Consider the following 15,959-nt stretch of genomic DNA (forward strand, 5'->3'; position numbering starts at 1 on the left):
TCATTGGGGAAGATAAATAAACCTTAATTTATCTAAGCATGGCACTTTACCTTACTTTATCGCCTTGTATCTGAGTTACTTATTACTGACAGAACTCAATTAGCCAGTCAGTCGCTGCCTCAGACGCTACCAACAGCCCCAGCAGCTCTATTCCCTTTGTTTCTTTCTTCTTCCTTCCATCAACACCTACATCACCTGTTGCTCCTGACTTCTGTCCAGGCCATTTCTCCACCTCTCTGCCTTTGATCCTCCTTCCTCGCCCTCCCTCCTTGAGACTGCCAGGTTGAGGAGCTCAAAAGAAATTTTTATCAGCTGGGGCAGAAGCTTTTTACTCACCGTGTTCGTATGCTCTGAAAGTGCCTGCTTGATAAGGCTATGAAAAGAATGTACATGTAAGGGTGTTAGGAAAACAGAGCATCTTAAAGTTTTTGGGACCAACCTCCAGCTGCAGAGAAGCCGGGGCAAGCTGGCAAAGAGAAAACATGAAATAAATTTTAATATGATGTATTAGTTCCATCTGTCCTTGTGGAGTTTAAACCAGTCTCAACACAAAGCCACCTGCAGTCCCTTTATTGTCCTCATGCAGCTCCTGCTTTGACTTCTCGCTTTTTAAATGCTTGTTAATGTAGATAAGGATCAAATTAATGTAGAATTTGTTTCAAGTGTTTTACTAGTGTAGTGTTTTACTAGTGGCATTTACCATTCACGATTAATTTACTCAAACATGTACCCATCTAGAGCCAGCTGTAGTGGGTGTGTTTCTGTGTGAGGCGGTATGAATGTAGAAGCTGGCCCCCCTATCCAATTAATTGAATATTCCCAGCTGCAATATCCTCCCCAAGCAATACACATGTGAACCGTGAAGGTAAAAAAGAAAGTAAAGGGTGTAAAGGGGGGAATTTGAAAAATGCGATAGGCGGAGGCAGAATATGAGATGCATCGCGTTGGCAGCAGTAGAGCGTAGTGCACCATATCTAGAGGCCACAGCTGCCTGTGCACAGTCATCTGCGTGTGGCTGCTGGCAACATCGGACCATCGTCGCCATGTCTGTGTCCTTTATGGCAATGGACCGTTCCTGGATGGTGGGACAAAAATATCCTACATGCTGATGTTTTTCCTGTCAATCAAGCCTTGGTTCAGATGCTTAATTAGCTCTAATTAAGGCGAATGCCATCCATAGAGCCACGCTGCTGGCATGGCTAAAAATGTGGCCTCTGTCGGCCAGTCGGTCCACCACTTTAGTCACCTTTGAATTGATTGTCATGAAATTTGGTACAAATATCCATGGTGTCTAGAAGATGAATCCAAATGACTTTGGTGATCCCCTTACTTTTCCTCTCGCACCACTATGAGGTTGACGTTTGTGGTTTTGAGCAAAATGTCTCAACAACTATTGGATGGATTGCCATGGCACACACATCTATGTTCCCCGCAGAATTAATTGTAATCGCTTAACTTTTTATCTAGTACCATCATCACGTCAACATTTTCATTTGTTCACAATTTTTGTTTATGAGCAAGTATCTGACAAATTAATGACATTCCCTTCAGCTGCAGCTCTACTTTGTTTTTAGTGCCAATTACCAAATGTTAGCATGTCTGTTGGCAGCTAAACTAAAGTGGTTAGCATCATACCTGCTAAACATCAGCATGTTAGTATGCTGTAGGTACAGCTCTGCTTTGAGCTAAATGCTAAGTACTAGACTAAACTTTGCAGCACTACAGTGGCACAGGCATATTACGTCATATTTAACTGTCACGTAAATAGTGAGGGTAGTTTAAAGTCATTGCACAGCCACCCTTTGGCAGGATTGGCCATTAAATGATCAAAATGCAGCTAAATCTACATTAACTTTATATTTGGAATAATATAATGTGTGATAAGGCTTACAACAACTTACATTAGCTGTTGGCCACAGATAGAAATGCTCAAGACTACATGAAATGTATTACTTGTTCCACAAACTGCTATTTCCTTCCAAAAGGGAGGCCTTTGACCAGATTTTAACTTTAACAGCGATTGCTGTTCAGCTGTTAAGCTCCCACAGGGTTACATCAAAGGGTCTTTTTGAATTATAGTGATTTAATATCGTACAAAGAATAGCACATGGTTTATTGAAAGACGTTTGGCATGTACCTGCCAAAGCAGTTATAATTTGTCTGAAATGTAACATACTATATTGCCTTCTCAACCTATTGCTATACTTTGTATTTCCATGCCTGTTTAAGATGTAATTTTTTAAAGTGGTATGCCATTATCTAAGAAGTGAATCCTAACCCTAGGCATAAACAGCACAGATAATGAAGTTAATCTTAAAAGAAAATAGACATTTAATTTTCTTCTCCAAGATAGTACCATGTTATTTTAAAATGAGTTTCAACTGAATTTGACTACAGTGCCAGATTTTATTGATCATCAAGTAATCCTATAAATTTGGAGAATTTAAACTTGCATGGGGTTCTGACTGTATTTTATTAAAAAACACACGTGCATTAAAGAAATAGAGCGATAGAGCACCATTTGTCATACATACACTGCCTGACATGTTAGTGTGTTATGCAACCTCTAGGTATTTAGATGCTGGGATTCATATATATATATATCACTCATATCAATAACATTCAGACCCAGTATAATGTGGATAGAAAAGTGGAAAAAAAAGGAAAAACATGTATCCAAGGCTCCCTGTTCAGAAAATAAAGTTCTTTGTGAAGCAAAACAAGTTGTGCAATGTTCTGAGTTGTGCTGTAGTAGAGAAAAAGATTTGAATTCACTTGTTAGAATTTTTTATGTGTTTTTGTTACAACACACAAAAACTTTCTTCTCAATGTTAAAGGGCATCTGTCTGAGTTTATTTATCCTGTGAGTCTTTAGAAGGTGAATATGAGTGTGAGTGTTAAGGTGGACTTTTAAGTCCCAGACTATTTCCATATATAAACTACCTTTTCCCAAGCACAGATTCTTCCTGCTGTCTTTTAAAACCCCCTCTGTCTTTCCCCACGCTGCCTATCACTCGCACATACAAATGGCAGGATGAAAGAAGGATGGATTTTGACTGCTCAGATGTTTGCTGTATTGCCCCTCTCCAAAGACAATCCAGCTTAAACCTATTGTACTGTTCTTTCATGAGGCCTATGGTATTTAATTTTTTAATATTCATAACCCAAACAGCAGAATGTTTGCTTTCAGCTGTTCCCTGTCTGAATGAAGCTGTTGCAGCTGAAGCAGTATTTATAAAGGAGACTGCCTATACAAACCTCTGTAGGCATAGTTTGTGTGAGGAAAGGTGAAAGTGGCAAGGTTTGCTTTTGAGATAAATAGTCTTTCCTAGATCGGTTGGTTTGGTTTCTAACGTTTTTATTGATAGCTGTAGTGGTAGGTACATCTCAAAGATCAAAGTTATTTTTATTTTTTACAAATACAGCTGGTAATGTTGGCGAAATTGCCATTTTCTTTTGTATTGTTGGATATTTTGGGGGAAAATCGAGCAAAAGACTCATTCATTGTCATTTGTAAGTAAGAAAAAATTATTACTGTAAAATTGTATTTAATTGTATTGTATATACTTATTCATAAGTATAAAATGAAAGAAAAAGCACTGTGACATTATCCACCACGAAAAAAGTTGCACTAAATGATATGGAAATGTGCACTTTTGTTGTAAATACAATTTAGCTTAAAGATACCCTATCTTTTGAATTAATTAATATTTAAATTATTTCATATTCACCTGTGGAACCTTCTCTTACTGAAAGCAACTGATGTTGGTATTTCCCAGCGATGACGAACATAAAAAACAAATCCTGGCAACAGTGTAAATGGTACAGAACAGCCCAGTTGTGAGATAAAATCAAGTACACTGAAAGCTTTATGTACAAATAAAATCAAGTGATAAGCCGCCATGTCACTGACAATGAACCCACAGAAGGTGTACAAGCCAATCCCTTACTATTTATCACAGGCCGGAGGAATCGACCGAGTCCAGAGATATGAGGAGCAAAGCTACAAGTGACATGAAGATTTTATCAGCAGAGCAGAGGACAAGAGGCACGTCGCCTCAACAAATCCCTTTCCCGTTCTCAGGGATGAAGCAACATTCATTTTTCACTTCAGATGCTGAAGTTTACACTTCAACTTGACACACTTGTTTTCTCATTGAGTGCTGCATTGCTGATCATTCAGATCCTGTATTTTGTGCATTGATTATTCTCACAATGGGTTTACCATTATTAGTAGCCAGCACAGACAACAAATTGGATCTATGTCTTGGACTGAAGACTGCAGCTCACGCTTCACTGGTATACTATATATGGGAGGTGGTGACATCATACAGTATTTCCAGTGCTAAAGCTAGGTTTGTGTGTGTGTGTGTGTGTGTGTGTGTGTGTGTGCATATCCCACAGGCAATATCTATCCCATATTTTATTCCATAAACCCAAATCAAGTTCAGCAGGAATTCAATCTAAAATCCTCACATACACACACATACAGATAATGCAGGCAGCATCTTTTATTCCCGTCATGATCCATACATTAATATCCCCATACAAACCAAATGATTAATTACTAACTGTTTACCATAGAGTTACATTAAAATCGTGACAGTCTCAATGGGTACAATGAGCCATTTTCTGATCTGATTTCTCATAAAGCCTTTTTATCTCCAAGTTAGGGTAGCAAATTTTCCTCTATTGTGCCAGAAAGGGGTCTTGGGCACAGAGACCAGCCATATCGGAGGCATTTTCTCTTCCTCACTGTCGACAGAGCACATTCAACATTCATGTGGTGACCCATTTCAATAATGGAGAGACCTTTTTCGGCGTGTCTTCCCCCAGTCTTTGTCGTCTACAGCCGCCCTCATAATGGCCCCTCCTGTCAGGGTTTCGTGACTAATCCCCTCATTGACCTCTCCTTCACTTGCAGCCCCCACCACCACACTGATGATTCAGTAACTGGTAAAGATTGGGGGAGATGTTGGCAACACTTGCATAGTCAATGCCATCTGGAAAAACATGAAACACTCCACTCCAAGCAAGTTTAAACACTTATTATATATTGTAAGCTTGTAAATATGGTTATATCAGTGGAATATTTTGATTTGTATGTGTATAGCATTTTTAAATGAATATACTAATTCAAATTTAATTGTGAAGTAGGAAGTAGTGTGTCCTTTATGTAGTGATGGGGACAGTAAGGGTGTGGAGGTAAGGGTAGTGGATGGGTATGTAGCACATCTGACTTTTTTGTCTCCCGTCATAGACTTGTGATTCAAATTAGCTTTTTTATTAACTAACAATTATCTTTACCTAACCTTAAAGCCGCTATAATCAGTATTTTTTATGTTAACAATTGATCACATAGCCTTAACAGGGGTCACTTGTAGTGATGAATCCACAGAGAATTATCACCTGATTTTGGAGGTTCCCTCAGCTCAGTGTTTTGGTTTTTCAGCCCACAAATTTACTATTTTGGTTCGCTATCATTGTTCTCATAGTGTTGTTTTTTGCCACAGTAGGCAGACAAAGTTAGTGACTAGCTGGTGAACATAGTGGAGCATTTGGCAGCTAAAGAGCCAGATATTTCCCTTAGTAGTTGGAGGAGACCAAAAGCAGAGCTAAAAGAGAAAGAGAGTGAATATTGGACTTACATTCATCAGGTGGCCAGAAACAAATAAATGCTGACAAGTTAATTTCAACTTAAAAGGTGAAAATGTCTTAACATTGCGTTAACAGATTGTTTCTGCTGCCACCAAATGGCCAAAGTGACCTAACCATAGTTTTCTTGCCATAACCACAATCTTTCCCCAACCCTAACCATATAATTTTTACGATATCTACATGTTAGATATTGTGGAAAACAAGAATTTAAAAGAAGTTAAAGAAAGAATTGGCACTGGATGGGAAAAAAACATAAGGAAAGTAATCCAGGGTTTTGCAGAACTGAAGTTCTTGTCAGGCAATAGGGTTGCCTGTTTTGTGCCATAATGGAATCTCCTTTCGTGCCATTAAGCAATAGAGTAGATTAAAAATACTGTGTAGAGGCTAAAAACAAATGACAGAGTTCTTAGCTATGATCTCATAACAGTATAACTTGTGTCTTGAAATGAATGTGATAATGATTTACTGATGTGAAAATAGCACATGTAAGACGTGACAACTTCAAGAGTAACTATGGGGCTCACCTTGACCTAAGTGAAAGAAAGTGGTGATGAGTTGTAAAGTAGTACATAAGCAGAAATACCAAAAAGACTTGGCCATCCTCTCATGAGTCAGACATCCCACTGAGCTAGCCATATCGGCATGGGTGACATGAGAAGAACGCCTCGTCAGTGAGGAAAACACCATATGGCAATATTTCCCCCTCATAAGCTGAAGCGATACAGCATTTTTAACAGAGGGAGAAGTGTTGACAGCGTCATCATACTGTTTCTGTTTGTCTAATTCACACAAGTACACACACACACAGTGACAGCGCTGATGTGGTAAGATCCTAAAACTCCCCAAGCGAGATATTTGATTCTGATCGGAAGACGACAGGGAGTGATGAATAAAAACTGCTTTATAATGTGATCACTGAGTCATGAAAAGCGATTCTGAGCGAGTTATCTTTTGCGGAGGACAATGAATGCAGGCGCTCATTATGTATAGCCATCCGACGGTACTTTAGCCTTCAAGCAGAACAGGAGCATACAATAGAGCTCCAACTGACAAAAGAGAAGAAGAATAACAGTCAAACAAAGAAAAAGTGCTGTATTGAATTTTCCAGACCTCTGCTCCTTTAGCAAGGTAATGTAACTTACTGGAGCACGATGACTCAGTGGTGATGACGGAGATGATGGTGATTATGATGCTAGGTGATGATGATTAGGGTCTGGGCAAAGGTTTGAATTACCAAGCTGTCTACAAATTACCACAGGAGCAGCATATATTTATGTCACTGCTAGTTTTGTAGCGAGTATTTACAGAAATTATGTGCAATGTCGCTGTTGCCTTGGAATTTTGTACAGTACATGCCTGTGTCATTTTCCGTGAATCCCCGGTGCATGTTTTCCAGCATGGGAATGGCGGACTCTGCCACTGACAGTGCAAACTTCTATAAACAGAGGCAACTAATGAGTGTACATACATTTAATGGCCATAGCAGAATCAATGCCAGTCATAAATTGGGTTTGATATGATGAAAATTTTAAGGATTGTAACTTTAAGAAGTGTATTGTGCAAATTTGGAAAGAAACTAAATAATGTTTTCTTGACATTGAAATATTGACATAACATATTTTGTAAATTCAATCACACATGCTTAATGCAAGAAGGAAGGCTGTTTTTTTCCCATTACTATTTACTAAGCCTTTTTCTGTGTTCTTTATATTAAGTGCCTGTGTTCGTGCACATATTTAGCATATAGAATTTTCTCACTTTTCTGCATTTAACCGCTCCCCCTCTTTTTTCTTTTGTTTTCTACTTTTGTGGATTAGTTAAATATTGCTGTCAGTACTCAGCAAAAGGGTTGGTGATTGAAAAATGTATGTGGAAGATTTTTTGTGATTCCTACATTTCTAAAAATTTGTAGGCTTCATGTATGTGTGTTTGTGTGTGTGTGTATGTATATACACCTTTCCCTTCTCACCCCCCTTGGGGTGGTATGTGTCATCCTCAATCTTAGGTCCTCTACCAGAGGCCTGGGAGTTTGAGGGTTCTGCACAGTATCTTCGCTGTTCCTAGGACTCCACTCTACTGGACAGAGACTTCAGATGTTGTACCTGGAATCTGCTGGAGCCTGGAATCTGCTGCATGGGATTGCTACATCTATCACCACTGCCTTCTTCTGCTGTTTGTCAATTTCCACTGTGTCCGGTTGGTTACCCATCACCAGTTTGGATGTGGATGTCCCACAGGATCTTAGCTCGGTCATTCTCAACTATCTTAGGAGATGTCTTCCATTTTGACCTTGGGATTTCCAGCCCATACTCAGGGCAGATGTTCCTGTACACTTTGCCAGCCACTTGGTTATGGCGTTCCATGTACGCTATTCCTGCCTGCTGAACCATCTCAGTGGCATCTTTGCACAGTCTGCACCTGGGGTCCTGTCTGGTGTGGTAGACCCCAGCCTCTATTGCTCTTGTACTGAGTGCCTGTTCTTGTGCTGCCATGATTAGTGCTTCTGTGCTGTCCTTTAGTCTAGCCTTTTCCAGCCACTGGTAGGATTTGGTGCTTGGCTCCCCTGATATTACTACCAATTCCCTTCTGGGCCCTGTCCATGTATTGAGCCATGTGCCTACTCATCTTAGCCACTATGATGCCTGACAGGAGCTTCCATGTTATGCAGAGGCAGATTATTGGCCGGTAGTTGGACGGAATCATTCACTTCTGGGGATCCTTCATGATCAGGACTGTCCGTCCTTACGTTAACCATTCTGGATGGTCCCATCCATCAGCAGTTGGTTTATTTGTGCTGCCAGGTGTTCATGGAGTGCAGTTAGTTTCTTCAGCCAGTAGGTGTGGATCATGTCAGGGCCTGGTGCTGTCCAGCTCTTCATACCTAACATTCTTTCGTGGATGTCTACCATTGTAATGGTTACTGGGAGATTGCTGTTGTCTGTTAGCCACTGAGCATTGATGTTCTTCCTGTACAGTTCAGTCTCAGCCCTGTTCTTGTGCTATTACCCTGCTACTGAGAGTACACTTTGGATGGTATGGTGGAGAACATCCGGTTTATTCCTGGCCTCTGCTTCTTTCGTGTATCTCTTCAGGCAGGTAGCTAGAGCTGTTAGTCTTTGTTTGGCAGTCTCCAGTGCCTCAGGTAGACAACTTGTTGTATTTCTTAGGTAGCCCTTTCTTCCTTGCACCTTTATGTAACTCTGAGAGCTGACTAACTTCTCTCTGTGTTGCCTTGATCTTGGCCTCTAGCCTTCTCCTCCATGGAGTTGGCTTATGGTGTTCATCTTGTAGCCAAGCATCTCTAGGATGAGTAAATCAGCTTATCAGCTCATTGGTCTCAGTTAAGGTTATGGTCTTAGTAGAGATAGTATGTAGTGCTGCATTCACTTCTTCTAGCAGACTTTGTCACTTAGTCTTGCTAATCGTGATTTTACCAAAGTCAGTGGCGTTAACCACTGAGCTATCCAGGAGCTATATATATATATATATATATATATATATATATAGATGTATACACACACACACAACTATGCTGCAAAATTTGCACCAGCTTTTCCCAGATGTTAAATCCTAAATGCATTTTCCGTGCTGGAGCAGTCTATCTGCAACACTAAAGTTTCAGTAACCATTTGTATAAATTTCCATTTTTTCCTTCATTAAATTAACCCAAACATTCAATTTTTTGTGATGCCACTTTTCTGTTATTTTGCCTGCACAAAAATTTGGGATGGCCCCATATCAAATATAGACAAATTCTTTCTGACTCATTAGAGCCTTAAAAACTGCCACAAATCCTGACCTGAAGGGCACTTATGAAGGGCACAAACACAAAACCTATGGCCCAGAGTAAACACACACAAACCCATTTCTTCTCTCTCTCTCACACACACACCTGCATGCCCTCTTTAAAGCAATTCTTTACATCTCATGCCTTTCGCATTAATCACTGCAGCCTCTCATTTCATTTAGTGGAAACATTGCCCCCTCTGGTGTATCAGGGGCTCATGTTTTCAACACAACAGTGGGCACAGTTAACCACCCAAGCTATTAATGACCCTTGCTCAGGGTTTAAGGGGGGAAAGAAATGCTAAGAGTGCTAAGAGTTAACCCCTCTGCTAGCTGGGAAACTGCCAATTTTTTCTGTAATTACACCTGCTCTTGGGGTCCTACCCTGGTTTCAGATTCTAGCCCCTGGTGGGCGTAGCTGCTCCAGACATCAGGATTATGTAACAAGGAAGAGGGTTGCCAAAGCTTAATGGTTAGTGACATTAGCAAGAGGCAACAAGATAACAGAAGACTGAAGAATAGAATGGCTTTTATTATTTTGTGTTATTTCACTATTTCACTTGTGCTGCAGGTGATTAAAAAATGTTAAATAAATTGGTGATACTAAGTACAAAACAGATACTTATTTATACAAAAATGTTAGATTATTAATAAGAAAATGTGTGGCTGTGGATGAGACAAATGTTTTATGCTGCAACATCACACGTGCTCTTTCACTCTTTCTTTCTATGCACACACACACACACACTCGCTCTCACACTCACTCACACACACACACACACACACACAGAGGTCAAATGCAGTCTAACCTCTCACAGTCTGCGGACTAGCTACCGACCAAAACCGATCAATGCTGCAGGATCTTTGGGGAGTTACTTCCTTTAAGGGCTCCAATCAGTGATGTCACTTATGTAATGACCAGGAACGCTTAATATCACTTTCTCCACCTGGCCTCGCCTTGAATCTGTGTGGCACCATCCTCCCAAGTGATGGAGCTGTCTCACTCCTCCACAGTGCATTTTCTGTCGCCGGGTCCACAGCCAATAGTCTTTAGCTGAGAGCAGTATCAGTGAGGACCAGCATGTCGATTCTATTGAACTGGCTTGGCATGTCACAGGCAGTAAAGACCTCTTGATTGACTCCTGCTTGGATAGCATGTCCAACTCCATACATTAGTAATGCTGAGGATTCGATAGATGGATGGCCCTGACGGATTGATGCAGGCAGGCGGCACATTTACCTCATGACCTGAACTTGCAGTGCAATGACAAAGATCACAAAATATCTTGTACTATTATCTAGGCATTGTGTGGCTGGTTATACAGTAGAGGGGCTAAGATAGATAATTATTGTCATGCCATTTTAGTTTTGCAAGATCTTGTTATTTTTTACATTTAAAATGAATTATTTTGAGAGGAACATACATCAGAAAAAAGAACCACTCATCAGCTCACCAAAACAATCATTAAAATAATTTAAAGTGTTGCAATTTTTAAGTTAGCTGCCATAGTTCAGCAGCTGGGTCACTACTGTGTGTGCCACTCCAAGGCTTAATTGGCTACTTAAGCATATCGCTTTTCCAATATGTACTGTTGTAAATATGAGCACAGCCAGGCAGTGCAACTAGGCAGTCTCTCAACTCCCCTTGTGTGAAGTAATTTGTTCATGTATGTTGCATTTTTACAAACTGTAATGAAAACTGCTGTTTGCCAGCGCTGCTCTCTCTGGCCTCCAACCAGTTCCTGCAGCATCTTTCTCTCCTGTGTATCTCTCTCTGCTGGCCAACTGTGCGAATAAATAAAACAGTACTAAATGTGTTGGGACTGACACTGCACCTGTTTAAAAATATTATTAAAAAATACATATACAAGATCTGCACAGCTTGGCTGCTCTTACTGAGCTTTCTTGCTTTTTCTTTGGCTTCAAGTAAGTTTTTCTGTCATCAGTTCTTGCTGCTACAAGCAGCCTTACCAAATCAAAAGGTGGAAATTAACAATAATGGTCAGTCAGCATATTTACCTATTTAACAGTTGTGTATTATATACTGAGCGATGTGTATTCAGATAGAACGCAAAGCAAATTTTTTGTCTCCCATCATTCACGTGAATTTCACCACTTGTGTTTATTCGCCCCAAACAGCTGATCTACCAACCGTACGTGTTACTTTTCCCATGTAAGTTATGTCAACAATGTACATGTATTTTCACATGCCAACAAATTGAACAAAAGGAGTAATACAGAGATTCTGCCATGATTTTTCCCACAGCCTCCACTGTTCTCGAACTGCCCACTTTCTAGTGAGAGGAGAGGGAAGGATGGTAAAGAAGGATATAATTAGGGGGAGGTTGGGGGCTGAGGTCCATCTCAGGAGAGCTGATGCTGAGATCTCACTCCTTCCACGTCCCACAATGCACTGCAGGCCGGGGGGAAAGAGGTAGAGGAGGCAATTAGCAGGTAACACGTTAGCAGGCAGGTGGATCTGTTTTAAGCCAATACAGGCAGCAGCTGCAAGCAACGTGTCAATGGGGAAGAGAAGATTAGGGTATATTGATGTGTGTGTGTGTGTGTGTGTGTGTGTGTGTGTGTTTGGGGGGATCAGGTGGGACAAATATATTGTACAGTAAATTTTATTCTGGGTGTGTATTGTGCAATTATCCATTCCACAGACAACAAATCACCTGCGTGCGCACACACACACACACACACACCTCAAGGCCTTTTTACCAGCCACTCCTGTGTTTCTATTTCATTTTCATCACACATAATTAAGCTGGAGTGTTCTCTGAAACACCACCCCCACCCCACTGCCCGCCCCTTGCAACCCCTGGTGTGCTGTCGCTCATTTACAGTAGACACTGAATGCAGACAAGAGCTACAAAAAAAACGTTTATTAACCGAGTGTTTGACCCAGTTTGCTTGCGTATGAAAACACCTGGGCGTTAGATTGAAATTTATTGCTTCACTTAGTTAACCCACTTAAGGACCATGTTGAGTTTGGTCTGCTCAATTTGTTGGGATCAGCATCTTTGTTCATCTGGGATGTTGTAGGCCTGGATTATGGCTAATTACCATTAATTATTGGCTGATACTTTTGGCTTTGAAGCCGCAATGAGCAAAATAGAGCAATGGCGGGGAATGAACTTGAATGAATGGAATTATGTAGATAATGGCTGTAATGGAAAGGAAAGGGGCATTTTATCTGAGAAACAGGGCATTGGGTTGCTTTGTTTTTGTTTGCTGTTACTGGCATCATCAGTAGGAAGGTGCAATATGTCGTCTGCACCCATGGTGTCAATCAGAATCCCATTACTGCAGAGGTCATAGACACACTGCTCCAGGTAAGCTAAGTCTCAACAGGCTGCTCCGCTTGCATTTCCACCAGGATAAAGAAAAATAATAAATTTGCGCCCAACAATATCTTCTGTCCCCCACATTTCAAGGAGAACTTTAAACTTTTGTTAGATATATGAATATGTTTGCTGCTTTCTCTCAGACAAAATGGAATCAAAACTTCAGTCAAGGTTTTTTTTTCCTCTCTGTTTTTTTTTTTTTGCCAGTCTAGCAATTTGAGCTCATAGCCTCATGGGTAATTTTATGAATACATATCAGGACCTTTACTCACAGACGGTGGCTGGCACACTCAATAATGCCTCGAGCAATATCACTTTGAGAGCACCACACAAAAACAAAGATGCCTTAGGTCTATGAATATTTATTAATAAGAGATTCTGGAGCAGAGTTAAAAATGACAGACTAATAGTGGATGGAGAAGGGAGATATTAAGAGAATGATACAAAGACTGATGGAAAGTCAGGAGGAGACAACCCACAGAGCTTTCAAAGTGAAGCCTGCCCAATAGGAAATGAAGACACTGTACGTATGGGGAACCCTGGAGGAAATTTGCTATTAAAATTCTGTTAAATACACGTTTACTTGGCTCCTTCTCTGAAGCTGTTGTTGCTGGTGCAGCGGTGAGGGATCCTCCCCTGGTATCCACATTCAGGAGCCACTGCTGATTGGCAGCGCAACAGCACTGGTGGGTATGAGACCCTAAGGGCATCACTGGCGGTCTCCATCATTATGCCAACGGCGCAATCATTTCTGGACGCTGATTAAAATGTTGGCGAGGTTAAAAGAAGCTGAAGGTTAAACCACAAAGGGCTCCATGTGAAGTCATTTTACACCACATGCCCTACCCACTCCTCTTACACACACACACATACACATACACACGCTAACAAGGCAGACTTTTATAACAAAGAAGGAAAGACAACACATTGAGCAGGGCTGTGTAGGACTTGATTCTGATCTTGGCTTGATTTTAGTCACTAATGGATGGTGACTCAACTCGAACCACTTTTTCTCAATCGATCCCACTATGTCTCACTGTCGACTGAATATTATTAGGATAGTTGCTGAAGAGTTAATCCTGTGTTACAAAAGAATATCACAGTCAAGCTCAAAGTAGACTCCTTGAGAGGCTCCATTAGATTTAACATGTGCGGCTCAGTAGGCAACAGAGAGCTGTGAGAGAAATGCCATCACATGGGGGAAAATTCAAACAAATATTAGGAAAAATGTACAATACTTTATTTGGATGTGGCCGGACAAACATCACTAATTATAGTGTCAGTGAACACAAGTGTGGACAATTGAAAAAAATAGGGCCTTTTTGTTTCCCTACTAACTGCAATTTTATTTTTATGGGGTTGGGGAAAGATTTTTGAAGTGAAATGGAAAAACTCAAAGATTATTTTGAGATATGTTATCAGCTTCCATTGGCTTAGAAGGCAGAAACACTGCAGTTAAGAGTGTAAGCCTAATTACTATTCACATCCTGTAGCTACGACCTGAAAATGAGAAAAGCTGCATAAAATATGAAATTGTGATTAAAAATGTACCTGACATGATAAAATCACAGGTGTAGTCCACACACCTTAAATTTCATGAGCTACTTACTCCAAATACTGCAAGCCCCAAATTAGAACTAATATGTAAAATGATATGATATGCCTGAAATGTTTAACCAGGCGACTACTGAAATTGATGTAACTCTGCTTGTGCTGCTAAATTGCAGAAACACAAAAGGTAATAAAGTTTTATTATATTATTATTATTATTATTATTATTATTATTATTATAATCAGACCCCAACCCAAGTCAGCTCACAACCCTTGAATTTGGGGCAAATAGCAGATACGTTGAGTATCAGGGTCAAGGAGTGGTGAGTGCTTTCCCTCCAAATTATTATATTTATTCGAGGATCAAGCTAAGCTGTGGTGAAGCAGAGTGGGCAGGGTGAAAGAGGCCAGCTGTCACCGGAGTTTCTCACTAAGACGTTAGCGAACACAACTGTGGGGCTATCTGTGTCATCTCCCTCCTCACTCTCTGCCTGAGGAAGGAATGGAAAGATTCCTTTCACCTGGGTCCTAGTAAAAAGAAAATGTAAAAAAGAAAGAGCACTTTCAAAGGAGGGAGACAGACTCGAATAGTGCTTTCTCCTTAAATAAACAAACACAGCCACAGTTCCATTCATCTGCGATGACTCATGCCTGTTGGAAGTCAGATTTCAGTCTTTATTTAAAGTTGCAGCCAGTGTTGGCATTGGCACTCGATCGTGACTCATGTTACACTTTGGAAACAATAAGGTTATCTTTGAGAATCAAGCATCCTCGTGCTGATGTTTTGGGAGCGTGTCGTATCACATTTCAGCTTCAGATGTGAAGCAGTGGGTGATTCCAGCTCTGTTCTTGTCTAAACTCTCTGTCTAGTCTCTAGTAGTACGACACCACTACAACAGAAAATAGACAGGGTGTGGACAAATATGGGAAACACTGTGTTTAAAGGAACAGAACTTTGACGTAACTTAATCACAATTACAAAGGCAACAGAAATGTTGAATTTTTTAGAAAAAGGAACATTTAAGAATTTCTATTTCTAATGTTAAATAAACTATTTAAAAGCCCATCGGACAATCTTGAAATGCATTGTCACAAAGCTTCATCCTGACCTTTGCGTAGAAAATTTTACAACACTCAGTCGTGTTGTTGCAGAGTTCTTCAAAAGGAGGTCTAATTCAAAGTTCTCTGCATTCCTCAGAGTACTTTATGCTGCATGATGATCATAAATTAATTGAACAGGTAGATATCCCCTCAGTGCTCATCTAGCCACAGCAGAAAATGAATTTGCTGAGTTTATTGTTAAATGAAGGTTCTGGGGAGCAGGATGTGAGCGAGGATTTAGTGCACCTTAAGGGAGCCCCTCTTTCCAAACTGAAAATATGCTTCTGAGATCTCATCTCATATTAATTTGTCATAGCGAACATAGCCATGCTGTTGCTCCATGCCGCCCTCTGGCTAACTCTGAGCTATTCTTCGCCTTGCAGAGCTACAAGCCTCAATGCCTTCATTCTCCCAGTGCTTTCCACAATTTAACTTGGCTTGTTTTCCTCAGCCTCCCCACTCTCCCTCCTGCTCTTCCCTCGCCCATCAACTTACTTGTGACCTTACTACAAT

General features: G+C 40.5%; 1 protein-coding gene across 10 annotated transcripts in view; it reads left to right on the plus strand.

Annotated features, from left to right (window-relative positions):
* The window catches only part of ntng1a (netrin g1a), a 303,494-nt gene that overhangs the window by 257,438 nt on the left and 30,097 nt on the right, over positions 1–15,959 (plus strand). The gene's annotated exons all lie outside the window — the stretch shown is intronic.

The sequence above is a fragment of the Siniperca chuatsi genome, linkage group LG19 (assembly GCF_020085105.1).
Source record: "Siniperca chuatsi isolate FFG_IHB_CAS linkage group LG19, ASM2008510v1, whole genome shotgun sequence".
Classification (NCBI taxonomy): Eukaryota; Metazoa; Chordata; class Actinopteri; order Centrarchiformes; family Sinipercidae; genus Siniperca; species Siniperca chuatsi.